General features: G+C 41.4%; 1 protein-coding gene across 6 annotated transcripts in view; it reads left to right on the top strand.

Annotated features, from left to right (window-relative positions):
* The window catches only part of inpp4b (inositol polyphosphate-4-phosphatase type II B), a 784,892-nt gene that overhangs the window by 64,338 nt on the left and 695,946 nt on the right, over positions 1–24,608 (top strand). The gene's annotated exons all lie outside the window — the stretch shown is intronic.

The following is a 24,608-nucleotide window of genomic DNA, read 5'->3' on the forward strand; positions in this document are numbered from 1 at the left end:
ATTTTGTGCCTATAGTATTCTCAGTTTTTATTTTTTTCAATCATTAAAAATACAGTTGACAGGGATAATAAGCAATTAGTTGCAGACTGGCCTTTAAAAGATGTCTGCCATGTGCAATGGCTTTCGCATGATTTGTGCTTTCTTGATACTTACATTGAAAACAAATCTTGCAATAATGCCTGCATTAGAAACCACTGCAAATTATGTGCTGTTGGCTTAACTTTCAGAAGCCTTTTTGAACCTTTAGGTGATGCAAGATTTCAACTGTGCTTACTTCTCAACCAAAATAATCTTGTTACCGTCCTAGCAAAACTATTCTTTTAAACTAATGATCTAATATAACTAAAAGTAATATAGCCATTTAAAAAGATGTGTTATCAAATGGTTACTCACTTGACGCTTGTGCAGAGGCTAAATCATTGTATAGACAGTGAGCTGCAAGAATGCTTACCTGCCTGTTAAGTTTTCTTTTGTAATGTGACCAGTTATTTGCACCATCTTTACAAGTAAGTGGCGGATGTACAGCAAACGTTTCAGCCTTGTAGTCAGTAAAATTAAACAACGGGAGAGCTGCAGTTGTCCAACTCTTTGGTACTTTGCATTTTTTAAACTACTTTAAGAATGGTGTCCATGCAAACACTTTCTTCCAGGGATAGTTTTCATAATTGTATGAGTATGGAGCATAGATCCTACAGTATAAATGTAAATGCAAACTCTAATTCATAATCCCTTTGAAGTTCCATTTATTTTTAAGTATCATTGCTTTTTAAAGAAAAGAAAATGCTATTCATCTCTGAGGTCTATTTGCTGCAATTATTGTACACCATAGGTTTTCACGCTAAGGTCTGTGAACCCCTTAGAGAATCCGGAGGGGCCTTCGGATTGATGCCTGGGGACAGATTCACCATGTCTTGAGAATTCAATTTTTTCTGTATTTATTGGCCTATAAGCATGCTATTTCTGTTGCTGTATACTGGTTTTAAAAAAGTTTTCTGCAATGATAACACTGTTTTCTTCTGATCGTTGGCACTGTCTTTTGGAAATTAGAACAGGGGATCCCTAACAGTGTGGAAGTACAGTTAAACTTCACTATAACGAACCCCCTGGGGACCAGCAGAAAAGATTGTGATATCAGGGTGTTTACTACAATAGCGTTTGGCGATTTGCTGCATCAGGAAAATGAAGAAACGACCAATTTGAATTGAACATCATTTTATTCTGTTTTTAAAAAAAAAAGCTAGACAGCATAGATTGCTTCATATTATTCGTGGTTTTCTCAATGCACGCTTTTTCTATCTTATTAGCCAGTCCAAAAAGATCCTCAGTTCCAGGCAACGACTGGAAAACTTTTCAGCCCTTGCACGTAACATAACAGCTGATAGTGGAATGTTACTCTCAACGGCTGCCTTAAACCAGCGATAGACTCCGTCATCAAGATCTTCATGAGTCGCATGAGACAAATTTGTTTTCTCTGGATCGGTGTTTTGTTTTCAGAGACAAAGGTGAACTCTTGCTCAGCAGGGATTACAATTACTTTCATAGAATCATAGAATCTTACAGCTCAGAAGGAGACCATTCAGCCCATCGTTCCTGTGGTGTCTCTTTGAAAGAGCTATCCAATTAGTCCCACTCCCCTGCTGTTTCCCCATAGCCCTGCAAAATGTTTCTTTTCAAGTATATATGCAATTCCTTTTTTGAATCTGCTTCCACCACCCTTTCAGGTAGTGTATCACAGATCATAACAACTTGCTGCGTAAGTAAATATCTACTCATCTCCTCTCTGGTTCTTTTGCCAATTATCTTAAATCTGTGTCCTCTGGTTAGACATGCCTGCCAGTTGTAGCATTTTCTCCTTATTTACTTTATCAAAACCCCTCATAATTTTGAACACCTCTATTAAATTTCCCCATAACTTTCTCTGATCCAAGAAGAACAATCCCAGCTTCTCTAATCTCTCCACATAACGCAAGTCCCTCATCCCTGGTATCATTCTGGTAAATCACCTCTGCACCCTTTGGAGTGCAGTGATCATGTTTACAGTTGTAGACTCTCATGAAAAATAGCAGTATAAAAAGGGACAAGTGGACTGCAAGTTGGGTTGATAGCAGTGTTGTAATCCTGGAATCAGAACTGGTTGCATTTTAAATGAACACCTTATAAAACCATTTTACAATCTACTTGTTCCAAAAAAGATGGTGGACCTCATGCCATTGAACCAGTCCAGCACATGTTTTTACTTACCAGATATTTTCAAATTAACAAAAAAAATGTACGTCACAAATTTCACCCTGTCCTGACAAACAAATGCTGGTGGAACTGTGGCCATTCAGGCACTCTGCTGCAAACAATCTGGTCATGTCCCTGGTCCAAGCATTCTGGAAGGAGGTCCTAAAGCCTTGCCCAAGACCCAGCCTCATGTCTATTTGGCCTGCTGCAAAAAGAGCACAGGTGCACCGCAATTTATGGTCTCATTCAGTTCTCCCTTCTGCCAGCGAGAAGCTGTGTCCCTCAAATGCAACTTGTTGCTCCCCACAATGAATACGTAGACTAAGCATTTGTGGGACATTTGTTAACTTGAGAGAATGATAAATAGAACAGCACATATGTACCTTCCTTATCCAGTGCATCACACTCCTCTCATCCCCACAGTTTCATGATTCTCCCAGCTGAAGAGATACAAGGATCATCGGATGACTTGGAAGATTGGAATTTCCCACCACCCAGATCAACACACCCAGGAATTGCTCATTGCTCATATCTCACCTATACCCAGTGCCCAGTGAGATTCCTGATCCACCCTTCTTGCTGGTGATAAGTCCTCCTTCTGCCAAGGGCAGACGCTGACCCTGTCAAATGAGTAATCGTACTAAAATGTACAGAACTATGTGAGATCCACTCTATATGTATTTGTAAGTTAACCTGTAATGTATCTTAACCAAGGAAACAAGTAAACACTGCAAAATTCAATAAATATCTGAAAAAAAGATTTTGGAAGGGAATTTGGGCCCTTTAAATACAGCGCTGCAGTGTTAGAATTGATGTTGTAGAAAGAGCCATTAACACATGTGATGTGATGACTGCAGCAGCATTTCTACAGCAGGGTCATAAATTAGATCACAGTTTTCTTTTAATTTAGACCAAGAATAATGTGAATTACCAAATGGTCTGTTCTGCATTAGGGATGAGAAATCATCTTTGTGAAAATATAGTATGACGGAAAGAAATATATTATATGGGGAAAAGGCTTTCCAGGCACTCCAAAGGAGGGGTTAAATTGCAGGTTACATTTATCAGTCTGACCTAATGGATTATATAAAACATCACTCACTGAACTACCTGTAATAATGAGACTGTAAATAGTATGCTAAGAAAACTGCCAATAACAGAAAACCTGTTACTCTTTTGCCTATTTGCCAGACTTGAATTCAATGGAAAATGTCTTCCCATTGCTAACACTAAATAAATATCATAATAAAATTAGTAATGATCCAGTTTCATATTGTTGTGGTTGTAGGTCATAGTTGGAGACCCAGCAGCAGCTGTCACTCTACCAGCTGCTTATGTGATGGGAACCGGTGATGCTCATTCACACTGCAAGGAGGCAAACCTTGTGGAAGTAAAGTGTGTATGTGTATGTTTTCTTCTCCTGTGCTGTCTTTTAATTTTTGTTTATGCAGCAATTAAAGTCAATGTTAAAAAAAGTCAATTTTCCATTTCCAACTTGACTTTAAATACTCCATGCATAAAATCTAAATTGCAGGATCAGAGTACAGTAACTGTGGAATTGCTATTGGAGTCTACATTGTTCCCTCATTATTCATTTGTCCAAACAATCCTTTACTCTTAAAGGAGAACCTCACTGCTTAGAAATCAGGAATACACATCACATTTGTAAATAGCAATCCTGCTTCATTATATTTTGACAAGCTTTGCAGCCTAATAGAACAGTAAGTGGAAAAAGATAGATCACTCCCTCGTGTAAACAAGTAATGCTGATGAATGTTGAAATAGGACAAAAAAGAGAAGACATATAAGCCTAGAAATTCCTGCTAATAAGAATGCTTTTGCTGGCAGGAACTGAGTGTGCTGGGCCAGGAGCTTGCCTGCTTCCCATCCACTTTGTGCATTGCCATGTTAGCCATGGCTCAATAGTAGCTCTCTCACATAGTCAGAAGGTTGTGGGTTCATGTCCCACTTCGGAGACTTGAGCAAAAAATCTAGGCTGACACTCCAGTGTAGTACTGAGGCAGCGCTGCATTTTTTCTCTTCCTTCCCCTTTTTCCTTCCTTCCACCTCCCTTCCGTCTTTCCTTCCTTCCACTTTCTTTCCTTCCACCTTCCTTCCTTCCTTTCTTCCTTCCTTCCACTTTCCCTCCTTCCTTCCTTCCACTTTCCTTCCTTCCACATTCCTTCCTTCCTTCCTTTCGCTTTCTTTCCTTCCTTTCGCTTTCCTTCCTTCCTTTCACTTTCCTTCCTTCCACTTTCTGGACTACCTGGACTTCAAGGGTTACATTACGAGGAGAGATTACACAAATTGGGTTGTATTCTCTAGAGTTTCGAAGGTTAAGGGGTGATCTGATCGAAGTTTATAAGATATTAAGGGGAACAGATAGGGTGGATAGAGAGAAACTATTTCCGCTGGTTGGGGATTCTAGGACTAGGGGACACAGTCTAAAAATTAGAGCCAGACCTTTCAGGAGCGAGATTAGAAAACACTTCTACACACACAGGGTGGTAGAAGTTTGGAACTCTCTTCTGCAAACAGCAATTGATGCTAGCTCAATTGCTAATTTTAAATGTGAGATAGATAGCTTTTTGGCAACCAAAGGTATTAAGGGATATGGGCCAAAGGCAGATATATGGATTTAGATCACAGATCAGCCATGATCTTATCAAATGGCGGAGCGGGCTCGAGGGGCTGAATAGCCTACTCCTGTTCCTATGTTCCTTCCTTCCTTCCATTTTCCATCCTTCCTTCTACTTCCTTCCTTCCTTCCTCCCTTCTTTCCACTTTCCTCCCTTCTTTCCACTTTCCTTCCTTCCTTCCACTTTTCTTCCTTCCACTTTCCTTCCTTCCTTTCACTTTCCTGATGTGTTTGCCTCCTGCTGATGTAGCCTCCCACACACAATATATGAGAACCTAAGCAGGTAATAGAGCAGCTGCTGAAATTCCCGTGTTCTTGCCTCTTTTCCGCAGTGTGCTAAACCCGGCCACTTAAAATTGATGTTAAAGGCTAACAAGTTCTTAGATGCCTTAAAGCTGCACCGTTCATTTGTTTTTGTTGCAATTCAATTGCAAGCTATGGAGATTGTTTTCACTGCTCCCTCTAACTGGATCTAATTGAAGGGGATGAACAAGAACAAAGAAAAGATGCCAGTGAGATCAGCTAGCACCAGGTAAGGGCTGGTTGCATCTGGCATTTGCTACCAACAGTATCTACAAGCTCTCAGAGCAGTGATGGAGGAGAACTGCCTCCGTAGGCTCAAGTTTAACAAGGAAGCAGTCACAGAGCTATGAAATCATCTTTGTAGTCAATCTCTAGCAACTGGATGGCACTGCCAGTTGTTGATGACTCCGCTCAACTTTTATTCCTCCAGCTCCTTCCAGGTCAGCTCAGGAAAGACCTGAAATATATCAGCCAATTTACGGTTCAGCGATGTATCAAAAGGTGACTAATGCATTGTTCAGCAGCACCAACACGTTCCCACTGAATAGCAGCAGTACTATGAGGGGGCTGTCCAATTTCATCAATGTAGGATTTCCCAAAGTGAAGGGGTCACCGGATGGCACATGAGGCCACCTGAGATTTTAGGCACAATTCAGTGCTCTATATGAACAGAAAGGGGCTTCTTGGAGATCGATGCCAGACATGGACAGAAACAAAGCACAAACTCAAGGAGCCTTATGCAGCTATCAGAATCATTATATAGCTACCATAAGCATCTTGACATTCCTAAACAGATCAGGGAGTGCTTTACAGTACAGGGTGCCCCAGATCATAATTGCATGCTGCAAAACTTTGCAACACAAACAGGGCTGACTGAGGAGGAGGAAACCAACTGCAATCAAGGCCAGAGCAAGGCACAGATACCGAGTGAGGATGATGCTGCAGAAACACCAGTGCAGCCATGAAGCCTGGTGAGTAAAGTGCTCCTCCAAAAGACATTCAGTTAAATGCCTGAGCTGACCCTGCTGTCCATATGGCATTGAGAAAGTGGCTCCATGTGCCTTCTGCAACACTATCCTCTGCACCTTCCTCAACTAACATCCTTTGCTGTGCTGCTATCACTTTTTAAATGATCAAAAATAAACTTTCTGGACAAAGTTTAAATGCCAATTTATTCACCCGCATTGTGTCACATGTCAGTGATGCCTGTTCCCACAGTGCTTTCCCCTTAGTATTACCGTATTGTATACGATTTCTAACTCTTAACCTACAAAGCCTTCTAAATGAATCTCCAGTAGAAGGAGTAAGTGCATTGGCTACCTTCAAGACTTCAGTGGGATTTGATTGGGATTAGGCGCCCTAAACCTTTTTGCCCTGGTTCCTGAAATGGCACTGCAAACGGTACAGCCATGTGGGCTACTGCCGTGGCTGGCTGGTCCTGCCTATCTGCTATCACATCTACAACAGTCAATTTGGGTAGAGGAGCAAGATTGGCTGATTGCATTGTCACCTTAAGAGATGGAAGCCTTGTCCATCCATTCTCTAGCCTTGCCTGTGCTGCTGGGCACTCTCTCATGTCCACTGATCTGCATGGTAGTAGATGTGAAGGCAGCAGTGAGATCTGTGCTTTGTTGCCTTGAGTTCTCTCGACCCATCCTTCCAGCATGTTGTAGTAGTAATAGACAGTCTATTGTATCATTGGGGCTTAAGCCCTCAATAACAGTAGTGTGAGCAGTCACAAGCTGTACTCCCACTTAGAATATTTGCCACTGGGGGTTTGGGTGCATATGTCCCTGGTGTTGCCACATGGTAAACTGCAGTCCAGAGGAGCCTTTTTCCATGACTACACTGATGTGGCTAGTGGACTCCTCTTCCACATTGCCAGCCAGATCTTGCAGGGTATTTTGGTCAGATTCAAGTGATCCCCGTGGACAATCCTGCGCAGACAGCAATATACTTTCTGAAGCAGGTTCTGATGTCGAAATACCTAGGCACAGCAGCTGAGGATAGAAGGAATCTTGCTTTCTGGCCAGCAGCTTCCTGCTCTTCGACTGCCACCACCACTTGTTCTTCCATGTGCAATGTGACTCACCTCAAGCTACTTCCTCAAGCTTGCTATCTGCAGTCTCTGGAGTGGGTGTAGTTGTGCTGATGCTTGCGACAGTTGGCGAGATGGTGATGTGAGGTGTTGCTGGCATTGCTGCTAGGCTCTGAGTAGGGGAGAAAGCTATAACAAGTAGGATAGTACTAGCCCTGAGCTTGGGGAAAGCCTCCAGCTTTACTCTCTCCTGCTCTCTCTTCTGCTAGCATAGCCTGTGATGTCCTGTGTGATATCTTTCAAAGGGAATCAAGAGTTCTGACATTTCAGGGCCCGTACCCATTTGGGTTTGCTCTCTTCTGTTATGTACCACCTTACTTCTGCAAATAGAGAATTAGGCTTCAGAGTTACAAGTTTCAACAGTGGCACGCGTGACTATCCTGTAGCCCATTCTTTCTGTGCCTAAATGAGCTTGTATCATGCCAATTGGCTGCGTAGAGCCTCTGTAACATATCAATGTAACAACAGTTTCAGTTGTAAATTGCAGTTTGAATTTGTACGGTGCTGTGCCTGGTAAGCATTCTAAGTGCTGTAAGGTTATATGAGTGTTTACCATGACGCCAGAATAAGATAAACAGCTTATGAGGAAACAGTTTGTTCTGTGAATGCTTGTGGCAGCTATAAGAAACTGTAGAGTAACCTTACTTGGCAGCTTTCCTGAGGCCTGCCAGCATCCTCATTTATAGCCAGGTTCACTAGGTGTTGCTGATAGCATTCACTCTGTCAGCCAAGCATTTTGGATCACCCTTTTTTCAGAGCTAAGTGGGCAGCCTTTCTTAGCCTCACTTCATGCAATAATACTTAAAGGCAAACATTTGTGAAGCTGGGCATGAACCTTTGATTCCACAGGAATTATACAGCTTTAATCTCCTTCCCTAGCCTTTTAAAGTTTATACCAGTTTTTCGAGCATTTCCTTAGAAAGCAGGTAGGAGGTCAGATTTCCGGCAGAAGCGGCAGTGTAAAAAAAAGTCTGTTGGATCTCTTGCATCCGCCTGAATTGAGCCTTGATAAGAATTATAATGAAGATAGGAGCTGGAGAATGGAGAATCTAGAAATAGTGCATTTTGAGAGATATTGATGTCTGACACAATGGACTTTCACTGAAAAAAGAAAGTGATGTTTGGATTTTCAACAGAACCAGCCATCATTTCTCCAAAAGTTTCCTCGGTAGTCACTCTCCCACATCTAACTCCTCCACCCCCTAATCCCAGTTCATAGAGGCACTCTACCCTTTCTGGACCTAGGACATGAAGATTCTTCAATCCTCCCAGTTTACACGGCATTTTTCTCCCTCCCACTCTGTTCAAGTTGATACTCTTCTTCCACAATCCCATTCAAGCTGGCAATTTTTTTTGTTCCTCACCAATCCCGTCAGTTCAAACTCTCAATATCTCCCTCCCGCCATTTCACGCTTCCCCCCCTTCAGGTCAAGGTGTTACCATTTTCTCTCCCGTTCACAATGGCATTCTTCTTCCTTCCTCCCCCCTCAGATAATGCTGGCCGTCTCCTCTCTCAGCTCCCTTTCAGTTAATGGTGGCACATTACTACTTCCCCCAAAATGCCTCATCCAGGTTCTCGCCTTTTCCCACACACCTAAAGTACTGCTCCCAACTTCTGCCCCCCCGTCTCCTCTTCATTGCCATCCATTCCTCCTTCCCTCTTTGCTTCTTGGTCATCCATTTTTCTCCCTCCCTTCTCCCCTGACCATCGGCCCTACCTGATTGGAAGAGATTCTGCCTGCTGCATACTGTAAGTGGGAATTCCTGCTCTCATGAGAATTCCTGCCTATAGTATGCAGTACCTGGAAATTCTTCCACGAGCAGTAGGACTCCAAGAGTGGCACTAGGGAAAAACCAGTTTGCACTGATTGTTATCAGCAAACGCTGACTCACAGACCAGCCTCCCAAAACACTGACTATCAGCGTGAAATACTGAGTGTTGGCATGGATAAAGCTAAGGCAGCCTTGGATTAATGGTTGAACTGAATCTGCTGATATAATTTAGCTCTCGTGCACTGTCAGATTGAGTAAGTCTTCTAAGCCAGTTCCCAGATGATGCGTATTCAAATGCTCGTCAGCACTCACTGTTTTAAAGTAAAAATATTGAAAAAAATAAATGGCAAGTGACACAGACGGATGTGAATGAATCATAATTCTTTTTAATGGTTTTATTTTCAGAAAGGCCCTGCTGAAGTAGTATTTTAATGACTTTATTTGCAAATGTTAATTGTTCACACAGAATCCATCTAAATGGGTTAAGTTGTTTAAAGGAGCAATCTTGCCTGTACATCTGCGTTTTAGATAGTTCAAAAATTCTTTGTTCTTCCTCTAGCTGAAATTTTTACAACAGGATTTTTGTATTATAGTGTGGGGCAGACAGGACATTTTGAAATTGACCAGTTGTACCTTATGTAAAGAATCTTACAACACCAGGTTATAGTCCAACAATTTTATTTGAATATCACAAGCTTTCGGAGATTATCTCCTTCGTCAGGTGAGCCTTAGTCATTGATCAAAAATGGAGGGATGTAGTGGAGAAGCAGACATATTTGTTATAGGACTATTTCAAATATATCAATGGAGTGACACTGTAATGTGTATTTTAATTTGCCACCAAGAGGAGGGCACTACTAAAACAAGTGATCTTTCCGAATTAAAATTGTAATGTACTTATTAGGCAAGTTGTCAGGTGTTTTTTTATTTTTTGGGTGATGGTAACAATAAATTTATTACACGGAGCCTGGCTGGGATTGCTCTTCCAACATGTAATTATTCAGCTTCTGGTCTACATAACTGCTGGAGACCCTTGCCAGTGAGATAGTATGCTGTACTACCATAAAAATAATTTGAAAAATGCTATCAATTTTTTGATAATGGGGTGGTTAAAGAACATTTAAACAACTTGGATATGATCTATTTCAAATCAAGTATCCTTAAACTTCACAATTTGCAAGTGGAATAAAATTGTATTTTAATTACTTTTGCACTGTAGCCTACATGATGGAAAATTATTTATTATTTCCTTGCAGTTGTTATTTTCCTATGATTGGCTAGTATTATAGATTGGTATGACTTATCGATGAAATGTAGGTAGCAACAGCTATTTTTTGCTGACAGTTGTCACCAAAGCTCAGCTATTTGTCTTAAAGTTAGGTGCCTGTTGAGTCCAGTTAAACCAGTAGAGTCGGAAACTTCAACACTTTCCACGGACAGTATTGTCGAATGTTTAGCCTCACTTACAGATATTTTACCCCCTCTGACCTAAGCAGAAAGACAGTTAAGGAGCAGAGCTGATCATTATCTTTTTTGGTCAGCCAGTTGCCTGGTATGTCTGGAAACCCATCACCATCTATTTATCTTAGGTGCAAGTTAGTAAGAGGCAAGTTTTAGGGACCCCATGTGTTCAAGGTTGCTGCTGGAATTTAACTGGGTAAAACAGTGGAGCATTCCTGCACAGGGCCCTACTTCTTGCTGCTTCAAAAGCCATGACTACCCTCACCGTTAAGCCATTGGTTTTCAGGGTTATCTGGAGCTGAGTGGGAGTGACAGATCTCCAGGTCCTATTAATAAACCAGGAAGGCTGGTAAACCATTAGTAGCGTCCTGGAATACGGTGGACGTAAATGGTTCAGCTATCTGATCACCGAGTGTACTACAGATGAGCGATTTAGTTTTGATCTTCCAATGTAAGGCATGTCATTTGGAGACCTCAAACGCAAAGGGACCTTCTTACATTCCCCTCCAAGGAGGATAGTCGTGTGTTGGCCATTAGACAACCGATGAGCACAGATTTGAGCCCAAATAGAAGGTATCAAGCATTGGCTACAAGGTATTCAGGAAAGATAGGAAAGGAAAGAAAGGATTCCTATTATAGCACTGGAAAGGGATGATGTAGTTGAGGGGTCAAAGACAGTATCTATATGGTTAGAATTAAGGAACAATAGAGGAGCTGTTATACTACTGGATGAATACTATAGGCCACCAAATAGTGGGAAGGAGATAGAAGAGCAAATTTGCAAGCTAATTACAGAAAGATGCAAGAACTATAGAGCAGTGATAATGGGAGATTTTAATTATCCCAATATGACTGGGACATATCAGTGTAAAGGGCAAAGAGGGGGAGGAATTCCTGAAATGTGTTCAAGATAACTTTTTGGAACATTGCGTTTCCAGCCCAACCAGGAGGAAAACAGTGCTAGATTTAGTTCTGGGGAATGAAGTGGGGCAGGTGGAACTTTTTCAGTGGGGGAGCATTTGGGGGAACAGTGATCAAAATATCATTAGGTTTAGAATAGTTATGGAAAAGGACAAGGGACAATCAAATGTGAAAATGCTTAATTGGAGGAGGGCTCATTTTAGTGAGTTAAAAAGGGACCTTGCCCAGGTGGATTGGAATCAAAAATTGGCAGGCAAAACAGTAATTGAACAATGGGAGGCCTTCAAGGAGGAGTTGGTTCAGGTACAGAGTAGACACATTCCTACAAGTAGGAAAGGAAGGGCATTTAAAGCTAGAGCTCCCTGCATGACTAAAGATATAAAGATTGAAATGAAACAGAAAAAGGAGACTTATGATGAATGTAAGGTTCATAATACAGTAGAGAACCAGGCTGAATACAGAAAGTACAGTGGAGATCTAAAAAAAGGAATGAGAGGGGCAAAGAAAGAATATGAGAATAGATTAGCGGCTAACATAAAAGGGAACCCAAAAGTCTTCTATAAACATATAAATAGTAAAAGGGTAGTCAGAGGAAGGGTGGGACCAATTAGGGACAAAAAAGGAGATCTAGCGGAGGCAGAGGGCATGGCTGAGGTACTAAATAAATACTTCGCATCAGTCTTCTCTAGAGGAGGATGCTGCCATTGTAGCAGTAAAGGAGGAGGTAGCAGCGATATTAGATAGGATAAAAACAGATAAAGAGGAGGTACTTAAAAGATTGGCAGTGCTCAAAGTAGAAAAGTCACCCGGTCCAGATGGGATGCACCCTAAGTTATTGAGGGAAGTAAGGGTGGAAATTGCAGAATCTCTAGCCACAATCTTCCAATTCTCCTTAGATATGGGGAAGGTGCTGGAGGACTGGAGGATTGCAAATATTACACTGCTGCTCAAAAAGGGGAGAGGGATAAACCCGGTAATTACAAGCCAGTCAGCCCAACGTCGGTGATGGGGAAACTTTTAGAGACAATAATCCAGGGCAAAATTAATTGGCACCTAGAAAAGTATGAGCTAATAAATGAAAGTCAGCACGGATTTGTTAAAGGACAATCGTGTTTGACTAACTTGATAGAGTTCTTTGATGAGGTAACGGAGAGGGTTGATGAAGGTAGTGCGCTGATGTTGTTTATTTGGAGTTTCTAAAGGCATTTGATAAAGTACCAAATAATAGACTTGTTAGCAAAATGGGATTGAAGGGACAGTGGCAGTGTGGATACAAAATTGGCTAAGGGACAGAAAGCAGAGAGTAGTGATGAACAGTTGTTTTTCAGACTGGAGGGAAGTATACAGTGGTGTTGCCTAGTGGTGGGTATTAGGACCACTGTTCTTTTTGATATATATTGATGACCTGGACTTGGCTATAGAGGGTATAATTTCAAAGTTTGGAGATGACACGAAACTCGGAAATGTAGTAAACAATGAAAGTACTTACACTTGGCAGCTTGCAATGGACCAGCCACCTTTATTTTCTAGATATTCAAGTTTAATGCTGTATATCAGACGTACTTGTCACCAACTACTTAATCCAGGTCCTCATGTGAGGACCATATTGTTGACATCCTCTTCAGGGCACTCAGGTCAGTGTAGGATGGAGCTGTCCCTCTCTGGAACAGTTTTCTCCTTTTACCCCAATCAATCTTGCAACTTGGTCCTGAATCTTGCACATGGGCATAAGGAAGAATTTCTATTGAATCCCCAGGAGTTCTGATCCATGAATAACTGTTTGGACACATGGCTTATGTACCACCAGCTTAACCTCCATTGGGACTTTGCTGTCATTGAAAAAGATGAAAAAGGCCAAATGTCCATCACATCTTCTCACTTATCGAATTGTGCCCAGGCTACAGTTAACGTCCAGCAGGGCCAACATGGATCAACAATTGAAATAGATGCCCTACATATCTTCCATTCTATACCTTTTGAAATACCCTCCTGGGCCAAAGCTGTAATTTGCAAAGCTAAGCACTAACTTGGTCCCAGAGGGAGATCATTTAAGGGACCGAGAATATCTAGTAGAATAGTAATTTTTTCCTTGGATAATTATGCATATTTTGCTCATTACAGAACTAATTGTGATGAATGAACTGGCCCATTCTGAGTCCATTGGAGTCAAATTCACCAGAAGCCATTTAAACCAAGACCAAACATTGAATCAACGCACTAGGGCAGATTTAGTAGTTAGAAATCCACCAGAGGTAATTAGTAATTTGGAAATGAGCTACCACTTGGAATCTGGTAATCATTGTACAGTTAGGTTTCAGATTGTAGTTTAGGTTGAGCCCAGATATAAAAGAAATTGTCTACGTCTTTGGGGAAAGGAGTTTGGAGCTATCACCTCTGTCACTGAAACCATAATCCATACCTTTATCACTGCAACACATTCAGGTCTGCCGTAGATACCTTCTCAGGTACAGTGGTGTCAGTTGTTCCCATAGGTGGGCTGAATGTCTTAGTTTCTGGGGGTGAGCATAACAATGAAACCCACTTGTGATCTGGACTTGAGCTCTGTGTCTTTCATGTGTATTTCTTCAATCACTTTGAAGGTAGACCGAGTTAACACTAGTTGAGATGAGACTTGGTCCGGACTGCTAAGTGACTTTATTCCATAGTAATGTAAAACTGCAGAGCAACAGGTATGATCGGATTCAAATAGTTCAATTGATAAAAATTATCTTTGCTACTATGCTGTACATCTGGAGCTTCCTCAGCATCTTTGTGTTGCTACTTCCCTCCTTGACTTCGAAAGCCTCCCGAAGACCCTTCTTTATGACCGTGCTTTTGCCTCCTCTGGAGTCTCATTGCTTTCTCTCTCCTCGACCCTGTAAAGCTCTCTCAGACATCTGTGTGCACAATGAGACCTATAGAAATATAAATTGTTCTATTGAGTGGGAAGTTGAACTAGAAATGAAAAGAATGGAAGAATGAATTTTTTTTAAGGCTACTTGAAGAAATCTGGAAAGGAAATATATTCCTATGAGAAAAAGTAGAGACATATAGTTAGTGATTTAAGTAGCTGCTCAATGAGGTCAAAATAACCTTAAGGATAATAAGAATTATTTAAAAAGATACAAGGTATCAAAAAATTGCAAGGACCAGGAGTCAAAAGGAAGTCAGTTGAGGATAACTAAAATTATCCTGTTAGGATTAGGGCATTATGGAAAATAGAAAGGGTGAATTGCTGAAAGCTGTAAGAGAGATCAAATTTTTTTTTAACCAATGTACAAAGTAGATGGAGTATTAAAAGCCAGATGGGTCCTTGTTAAATGAATTCTTCACATCAGCCTTGACAAAGGAAGAGTGTGTACACATTCCATACTCAGTTAAACTGACTCATGAATTTATTAAATATGAGAGGCCGGTAAAGCATGTGTTGTGAAGAAATTCAAAGCATTAAATGTCTGCAGGGCACCTGGACCAGATGAGACACACCCTCGAATCCTGCAGGGCACCTGGACCAGATGAGACACACCCTCGAATCCTCAAGGAAGGATTCAGTTGTCTGACTTGAAGTGCACTGTAAACGTTGCAGTTACGCATAAGGACAGCTTGTGTAATCCCAATATTCAAAAACTGACTTGCACACGAATCGCAAAGTCTAATATTAGTAATGGATAAACTACTTCAGAGCTTCACGGGTGCAGTCAGTATTCAGCTATAGGTCATATAGATCAGCATGTGGTTTTAGAAGCAATGGGGCAGATTTTCACGCAAGTCAGTTCTAAGTAGTTAAGAACTGGTACCAATCTCGCCGTACTGGAATGCGGTATAACTACTCTAATTTTGTAGGTCAGCATAATTGCATAATTATTTACAGCTTCAGGTACATATATAGATCGGTGTAGGGAGCATAGTAAGATCAGAATGAAAAATTGTACGTTGGTAAAATTTAAAAGGGTCTGGACTATTAAAGGGAAGTGACAGAACAGGGAGATAAAAATGTTTACAGCATGTGAAAGGCTCAAAAGACATCTCCATCCCTTGGCAGCCTTTGCCAAAGTGAGGAATAGGGTTAACATAGAAACATCGAAAATAGGAGCCAGAGAAGGCCATTCGGCCCTTCGGGCCTGCTCCAACATTCAAAATGATCATGGCTGATCGTCTATCTCAGTTCCCTGTTCCCGCTTTTTCCCCCATATCCCTTGATTCCTTTAGCATTAAGAAATATATCTATCTCCTTCTTGAATACATCTAATGACTTGGCCTCCACTGCCTTCTGTGGTAGAGAATTCCACAGGTTCACCACCCTCTGAGTGAAGAAATTTCTCCTCATCTCGGTTCTAAATGGCATACCCCATATCCTGAGACTGTGACCCATAGTTCTGGACTCCCCGGCCATCGGGAATATCCTCCCTGCATCTAGTCTGTCTAGTCCTGTTAGAATTTTATATGTTTCGATGAGATCACCTCTCATTCTTCTAAACTCAAGTGAATATAGGCCTAGTCGACCCAATCTCTCCTCATACGTCAGTCCTGCCATCCCAGGAGTCAGTCTGGTAAACCTTTGTTGCACTCCCTCCATTGCAAGGACATCCTTCCTCAGATAAGGAGACCAAAACTGCACATAGTACTCCAGATGTGGTCTCACCAAGGTCCTGTATAACTGCAGTAAGACATCCCTGCTCCTGTACTCAAATCCTCTTGCAATGAAGGCCAACATTTTTAAGAATTGATGGGCAAAAATAAAGGTAAAAGTAAACTGTGCAGGTGTGAGTTGGCAGACATGTGATTGACCAGCCGAGCACTTGAACACTGTTTCAAGTGGTGCTACTTGAAGTAGTTGCAAGGAGAGTGTGACCCCTGGTTCTGGACTCCCCAGCCATCCCCATAAGTCAGGATTGCAGTATGCCTGAAAGTGGAGGTAGAGTTGGAGGCTGGCTTGAGTTTATAGCTGACTGGTATTGTCACTGGCTGTGCCGGTCCTATGTTGCATTTTAGCTGTAGGTGTCCAGCAGATGGCACAGCTCTGCATTTGGCTCAAAGCTGGACTATTATGCACAGTTGGGATTTGCATGTGGCACTGACCCAATGTGATGGCCAGAAAATGAAGTGAAATGCATAATTGTGTCACTTCTGTGTCATTCTAATTTTATTTTGAAGTCTCTGCCACTTCTTTGGCACTGTTATGCCCCAAGAGCTGGTACACATGTGGTGTTAATGACATGAAAATCACCCCCAATAGGTCATGCCTTGAGAATCTGCCAGAAGTATTTAAGGAAATAACTTAAATTGGTGATTGAAGGCTATCTAATGGGGTATGATTTTCTTGGATTTCCGTAAGATGTTTTATTATTGGAAGCTTTTAAAGAATGTAAAGCAGCATGAAATTAATGGCAACTTAGCTAGCTGGATTCAAAATAACCTTGGCAGTAGGAAGTGGAAGGTAATGACAAATAGGAAAAGCTCTGTCCAGGGGCAGTGAAAAAATAAAGTTCCATGACTACTCTTCACATAATTTTATAAACAACATGAAGAAAATTTGCTGATGACACCAAACTGAGTGGCCATGTGATCGGTGCAGGAGAAATTGATGGTATTCAAAAAGATCTAGACAAACTAAATTGGCAGGCTAACAAATGGCAGCTGGATTTTAATGTGAGTAACTGCCCATTAGTTCAAGAAATTTAAAATGTGTACACATTATTTATCACTTACTTGTTTTCTACTGCCAAGGCAGTTTTCAATTCAGTTTCCTCATCTGTTTTATAAAAAAAAATTTCCATAAGTATTCTTATCAAATGCTTTCTGAAATTATAAATATCTCCACTGAATAGTCCCTGTTGACGAATTGAGTTACTTTCTTACAGAATTCCAGATTGAGGCATGATTATTATTGCCTGTTTCAATGAAAGCATCCAATAAATGTGAAGCTGTAGTCAAAAAGGCTAATTAAGTATTGGTGTGCATATCAAGGATAATGGGTTTAGACATAATGGGGGTTAAATTGGTTAACCCCCGTATCCGGGCACGGGCATTGTGGTGCGCGTTTAGCCTGCGCCCGGTGGTCCCGACGCAGGCAGCAGGTTAGATTCGAGCTGCCTCCTCATTAACCTGATTGTAGCGCAGCATGGAGGCCTAGCTGCAACGTTCTCTCCAGCTTTGGCACTTCTCACCAGCAGGAGGGCCCAAATCTCAGGTGAGTTGCTCGGACCTCCTAAAGGCAGCCTGCACCTCTTAAAGGCAGTCTGCACCATATATATAAGTGCAAAATATAAGATACGGGTCCGCAAAGAGTCTGAACGGTGATCAGACACCGCGCATGTAAAACACAGATGCAGGTCCCATCCCTGTTTACAAACTGATGAGTTATGTTAAAATATTGAATAAAGGTTGCGCTCTGCTAAATCCCACATCCTCCAATCTGCACGCCAGACCTCACCTCTTCTGCCGATCCGAGTTTGTACCAGGCCTGTGAGAGACCGTGTACTAAGGTTCTGTGATGATGCACTGGAGACATTGGTGCAAGAGGTGGACAGAAGGAGGGGCATCCTATATCTGCAGGGGGGGCAAGAGGCCCTCTGTACATATGCTGAAGAGGCAGTAGGGGATGAAGTCAAGGCCAGGCGCATAGCACCAGGGACATGGATGCAATGCAGGAAGAAGTTCAATGCTTTGACACGAGTGGTCAAGGTGCGTGAGGTCAACTGTCAAGCGGCATCTCCTACCAACTGCACCACTAGCCGCATCCACTGCTCCATGCACTACACCCCCCATCAACCACCTACCAACAAACTCTTTCAATCAGTACTCCAATCAGATGCTTCCTCTCACCCTCACACATTACCACTGTTTCAAGCCACACACCCACAACTCACAGGTCACACATACTGGCAGCTATTGAACCATGACAGGCACATCACCCAAAAATCCTCACCGACACACGTCCTGCTTTGTTGCAGAAGAAGGTGGCACATAACAGGAGGCAGCAAGTGGCAGTGGCATTTAGTCCCTCGAGCTTGTTCCGCCATTCAATGAGATCATGGTTGATCTGTGACCTAACCCCATATACCCGTCTTAGCCCCATATCCCTTAATACCCTTGGCTAACTAAAATCTATCAACCTCAGACTTAAAATTAACAAGTGAGCTAGCGCCAGTTACCGTTTGCAGAAGACTGCTCCAAACTTCTCCCAACCTTTTGGCAAAATGGTGTCTTTCCCTTTAAATCAACGTTGCACACTGATCTAATGCATATTCTCCTTACTTTTCACGCAGCTGGCGTTCGTTATCTGTGCCTGTGCAAACCCCTTTATCAAGATGGCGTCCGGTGCACGACATGCATGTGCGTGCATTCAGACGCCATTTGGAATTTCAGGAGACGGCGTAGTGCTTATACAACGGACACCTATACAATCGGCGCTACAAGGTTGAATTTCAGGCCCAATGGGTTATTTTAACTTTGTATAACATCTGAAATATGTTCAGCTTTTAGCACTCTCCCTTTAAAAATTAAAATTTTTGCTTTGAAGAGAGTTCAGAAAGAAGTGATGAAGATGATTCCTGGACTCTGAACTCTTGGTTATGAGGAGAGGCTTACAGAATTGAACTTGTTCTCATTATTGAAAAGAAAATTGAGAGGAGACATTATCGAGGTCTTTAAACTGGTAAAAGAATGTGGCTGTCAATAGGTTATTTAAGTTAAACTGTAATTTCAGAAATAAGAGGACATGAATACAAATTTGGTAAACATCAAAAAAATACCATATATTAGTAGGCAGAAAGTTGATGTCAATGGATTGGGATCTGCCGAGAGGCCGGCTACCTTACACGTCCCGCAGGATCTTTACTAGAATCTTTACTGTTTACTATTTTCGTTAATAACCTAGATGTAGGTGTTGGTGGAATGATTCACAGGTTTACGGATGACACCAAGATATGTGCGAGTGTTAGGACTGTGGAGGATGCTCGGCTACTCCAAGCAGATCTCGATGTGGTGGGGGAATGGGCCCATGATGTTTAACTTAGAAAAGCGTAGTGTTATGCACGTGGGCAGGTCCAATGCTAAATATAAACATACACACATATATATAGGGAACAGAATTGAAGCCAGTGGTGAAAGAAAGAGATCTGGCTGTTTTAGGCACCATTCTCTAATGATCAAGGCTGTGAGGCTATAGCTAAAGCAAACATGGTTCTAGTTTGTAGTCACAAGACAATTCACTACAAAACACAGCATACCATTTTGTCCTTGTACAAGACCTTGGTTAGTTTCATTTCAAACACTGTCCCGTTTTGGTCATCTCATATGGTGGGGGATGTTGAGGCTTTGGAAAGGGTGCAGAGGAGGGCCACAAGATTGATTCCCAGTCTAAAGCACCTTAGTTACCCAGATAGGCTCAAAGAGCTGGGTCTGTGTACTTTAGAAAAGTATAGACTCAGCGGCGATTTGATCAAGGTTTATAAAATAATGAAGGGACTAGATTGTGTTAATGTGAACCAATTATTTCAACTGGATAGGTTAGGGAGGCCTACGGGTCACACTTACAAGTTACGTAAGGGCAGAACAATGTTGGTTGTTGGGCGGTTCTTCTTTTCCCAGAGAATAGTGGACCTGTGGAACAGGCTGCTGGCTTGCGCAGTGAATGCTGATGCGCTGTATTTCTTCAAGTCAGAGCTGGGCCTGTTTCTGGCTGGGGCGGAGATCACCTTGTACAAGAGATAGGTACCCTGTAAATATAAATCAGGGTCAATGTGATCTCCTGAACTAGTGTCGATTGCTGAAAGGAGAGGAATTTTCCAGATATTTTCCCTAATTGGCTTGGTTTTTTACCTGTTTTTTTGCCTCTCCCAGGAGATTACATGGTTCCGGGTGGGTAGGGAGTATCTTAACGTGATGCATAGGGCATCAAAACAATACGGGACAGCTAGATGGACCAGTGGGTCTTTTTCTGTCCGTCATTTTTGTATGCTCGTAGAACAGATTTCCCTCAGAGCATTACTTAACATAGAACAGACTTCTATCAAAATTAGGAAAGGATCTGAATGAATATCTGGTTTTGAACAGCAAAGATTAAGTATAAACAGAGATGATCAAATATTCTTTCCGCATTGTTTCATCAAGCAGCTGCAGATCAGGTATAGCATTCATTACTTACAGAGTGAAGCTGACTCCACAGTATCCCACTCCCAGATCAGATATAGCATGGATTAGGTACAGTAAAGCCTTTTCTACGCTGTTGCATCAAATGCTCCAACGTCACGTACAGCAGGAGTTAGTCGCAGAGTAAACGTAACTCTGCATTGGACTATTGAGTACTCCTAGGTCAAGTGCAGTACAGTTAGATATCGAGTGCCAACTAAAGAAAGAAAGAATTTGCAATTGTATAGCACATTTCATGTCCCAAATTGTTCCAGAGCTACCAAATGACTAAAGTATAGTTACTATTCTTTGGAGGCTAATGCAGCAGCCAATTACACACAGCAAGGTCCAACAAACGAGATAAGTCTGTTTTATTTTTGTTGCTTGAAGGATGAATATTGCCTGGTATATCAGGAGAACTTTTCTAATAGTGCAGTGGGATCTTTTACATTCATCTGAACAGGCAGATTGCACCTCAATTTAATGTCTCACCTGAAAGATGGCACCTCTGACAATGCAGTATCTCCTCAGTACTGCACAGAACTGCTCAATTCCTGCAGTGGGGGTTGAATCCATAACATTCTGACTTATAGAAGAGAATGCTGGCAATGAGTCAAACTGATGCTCAATGTACAGATAAAATACTCTATGGAATACTGTGATATTGGTCTGTAGGCTATGGGAATGTCACCTGGGAAATAACTGATCAGTTGCAAATTATAACGTTAGATCGATTTGGAGTTTGTATGGAATGCCATTGGGAGTTGCGGGAGGAGGGGGGAATTTGAGTTTGCTGGCTGTGGAAATTTTAACTATAGTTACCTCCTTCAGGAGAATATATAAGTTGGGCAATGACTATCACAGTGCAGACTGTTAGATGGATTAAATGGAGTGAAAAAATCCTTTACCTGTTCAAATCAGTATTCCCTAACTAACAAAATACCCATTAAAATTGTAAAATTATACCACTGACCAGCCCTGCCCCCAAGACAAAAAGTAGGTGTCCTATTTAAGCGGATGACTCTCCTTGCCCTTTAGTTCTGTGCAGTATGTTAATTAAAAGAGTGACAGCCTTCACCCATACTCATTAATAGTATTAGTAAAAAGATTCTACATGGTTTTCATTTGTGGCAAGCAGCATGGATAACCACAACTACCATTTGGGCCATTATAATTTTTGGGATAGAAAAACCATGAGTGTGTGAGGAAATCCAAGTCAGAAAAACAATACTTTTGAGTGAAAGACCAAAGAATGAAATCTGAAGGCGAATACTCATGAAAAGCAGTTTCTGTTAAGACAGAAATGCCTATTTGGGGTGCTACTGATTCCCATTTTCATTGCTGAGCATCTAGGAGTGTCAGAGCCTAAGATAATGTGACAGTGTGGCAAGCACTGTGTACAGTCTCCTGCTTTCTTCCCACATTCTAAGTTATAGTATTCATCTTATGCACCTCAGAAGGACAAAAAGCTGAGTAAACCCTGCCAGACCTTTGGCCCCCCAAGTCCACTGCTCAACCAACTTAAAACTACCAGGTGCTCAAAGTGTGAAACAAAGAGACTGCAGCCCAGAGCTCTGCTACTGAAAAGGGATTGGTGTGCATGTTCATATATGCTAAAGATCATGGATAATGTTGTCCTCGTTTTTATTGCTTGATTAGTTTCAGAGATGGTATTAAATTCTCCTATTTTCAATACAATTCCCCATGACTTCCCACACTACACACCACTTGTAGCTGATAGGGCAGACAGGCAAACTGCTCCCAGGCTTTTACCAATGCTGTATTGAGCTACCCAGTGAACAGATGTGCATCAGAGGCCTGGGCATGATCTTTGTGCATACTTAATCATATTTTAAAGTATTTTCTGAAGTAAGTTAAATTAAATGTGCCCAATATGTTGACATTGGCCCTTGCACAAGATTGTCTAATTAAAACAAAGATCCTCAAAAGGCAAGTCATGAGTTACGTGACAGTTGGCTATTCACTTTTAAAAAAAGGAGACAAATGCAAATTTCTAAAATGAATTGAATATTGAAAAACCCCAAATCTGCAATCTTAATTAAAAAATATTTAATCTATGGGTACAAATTTGTCTGTGAAAACCATTAATTTACCTGAAATTTGACATTTAAATTTGTGCATTTGATTGCAACATGGATGATAGGATATTTACATTTTCAAGAGATTTCTGAGAATGCCTTGCCTGCATGTGCACACATACACTGTTGGTACCTGCAAGACATGATGGGCTGTCCATAATTTTGTCTGAGCTGCAGGTAGATCTGTGTGACTGTCATATGTCACCAGTTGTACAGTGTTATTGGTGATGGTGCCATAATAATCTGGCAATTTTATTTACCTGCAGTACTTCTCATCAGTTGAGTAACAGGTCTGTCTACGATCTGGTGCTTGTTTAATTTGGTTTATTTAACATATAAGAAAGACAATCAAGTAACACATTAAAAAGTAAATTGGATGCTAATTGAATTACAGAGATGTGAAGAAAATCAACGTAAAATAGATAACGTGTCAGCACAGGATTTATGGGTCTTACACATACCCGATTAAAGCAATTGTTCTAAATCTACTTTTTCTGGTTTATGTAATTTTGAATTACAGATACAGCTGTGGATTGATTCATATTTAATGTGTTTAATAAATAAAATATATCACAACATGACATTTATATTATCTCTTAAAATGTGCTTCTGTTGTGGAACTGTTACAAATATTGCAGTAATAGCAATATGCAAATCAACATTACTGAGCAAAGATGTGGTAATCGACAATTGCCTGGCTGGATGAGCGAGTAACTGTGCATGTCAGAGTTGTCAACAGTGCACACATTCCTTGCCAAACATTTGTAAATGTTGCATGCAAATTAAGTACAGTCCATCTGCTGTATATGACTATTTTCAAGGCACGATATAAATTGCTTTAAAATTATGTTACCAGTGAACTGACAAAAATGTTGTAACCTATATCACAGACTGTTCCTTTTTGAATTATGTCAATGATGTGCTAAAGCATTGTATAGTGTATACAAGGCACGTCATTTTCCTGGGTCAATGGACGTTCTTATCACTTACGCGAGTTACACAGTTCACTCGAGTGTCTTTATTCAAAACAAATAACTTTATTGGGGGATTTATTGCTCAATTTTTGTCAAATTTCTTTATTAACTATTTTTTACTTTCCTGTGCATTGAGTTTCTTAGCATATTGAAGATTAAACATGAATTGTGTGTGGAGCCGGCAGATGTAGGAGGGGTTCTAAATGAATTTTTTGCATCTGTTTTCACTATGGAGAAGGACGATGTAGACATAGAAATACGGCAGGGGGACTGTGATATACTCAAACATATTAACATCGAGCGGGAGGAGGTATTGGCGGTTTTAGCAGGCCTAAAAATGGATAAATCCCCAGGCCCGGACGAAATGTATCCCAGGCTACTGTGTGAGGCAAAGGAGGAGATTGCGGGGGCTCTGACACATATATTCAGAACCTCTCTGGCCACAGGGGATGTGCCAGAGGACTGGAGAACCGCTAATGTAATACCATTATTCAAGAAGGGGAGTAGGGAAAAACCGGGGAACTACAGGCCAGTGAGCCTAACATCAGTGGTAGGAAAATTATTGGAAAAAATTCTGAAGGACAAAATTAGTCTCCACTTGGAGAAGCAAGGATTAATCAGGGATAGTCAACATGGCTTTGTCAAGGGAAGATCATGTCTGACTAATTTGATTGAATTTTTTGAGGGGGTGACTAGGCGTGTGGATGAGGGTAACGCAGTGGATGTGGTATACATGGATTTCAGTAAGGCCTTCGATAAAGTCCCCCACAGGAGACTGGTCAAGAAGGTACGAGCCCATGGAATCCAGGGTGCCTTGGCACTTTGGATACAAAACTGGCTTAGTGGCAGAAGGCAGAGGGTGATGGTCGAAGGTTGTTTTTGTGACTGGAAGCCTGTGGCCAGTGGGGTACCACAGGGATCGGTGCTGGGTCCCTTGCTGTTTGTGGTCTACATTAATGACTTGGATATGAATGTAAAAGGTA

The sequence above is a fragment of the Heptranchias perlo genome, chromosome 1 (assembly GCF_035084215.1).
Source record: "Heptranchias perlo isolate sHepPer1 chromosome 1, sHepPer1.hap1, whole genome shotgun sequence".
NCBI classification, from domain to species: Eukaryota; Metazoa; Chordata; class Chondrichthyes; order Hexanchiformes; family Hexanchidae; genus Heptranchias; species Heptranchias perlo.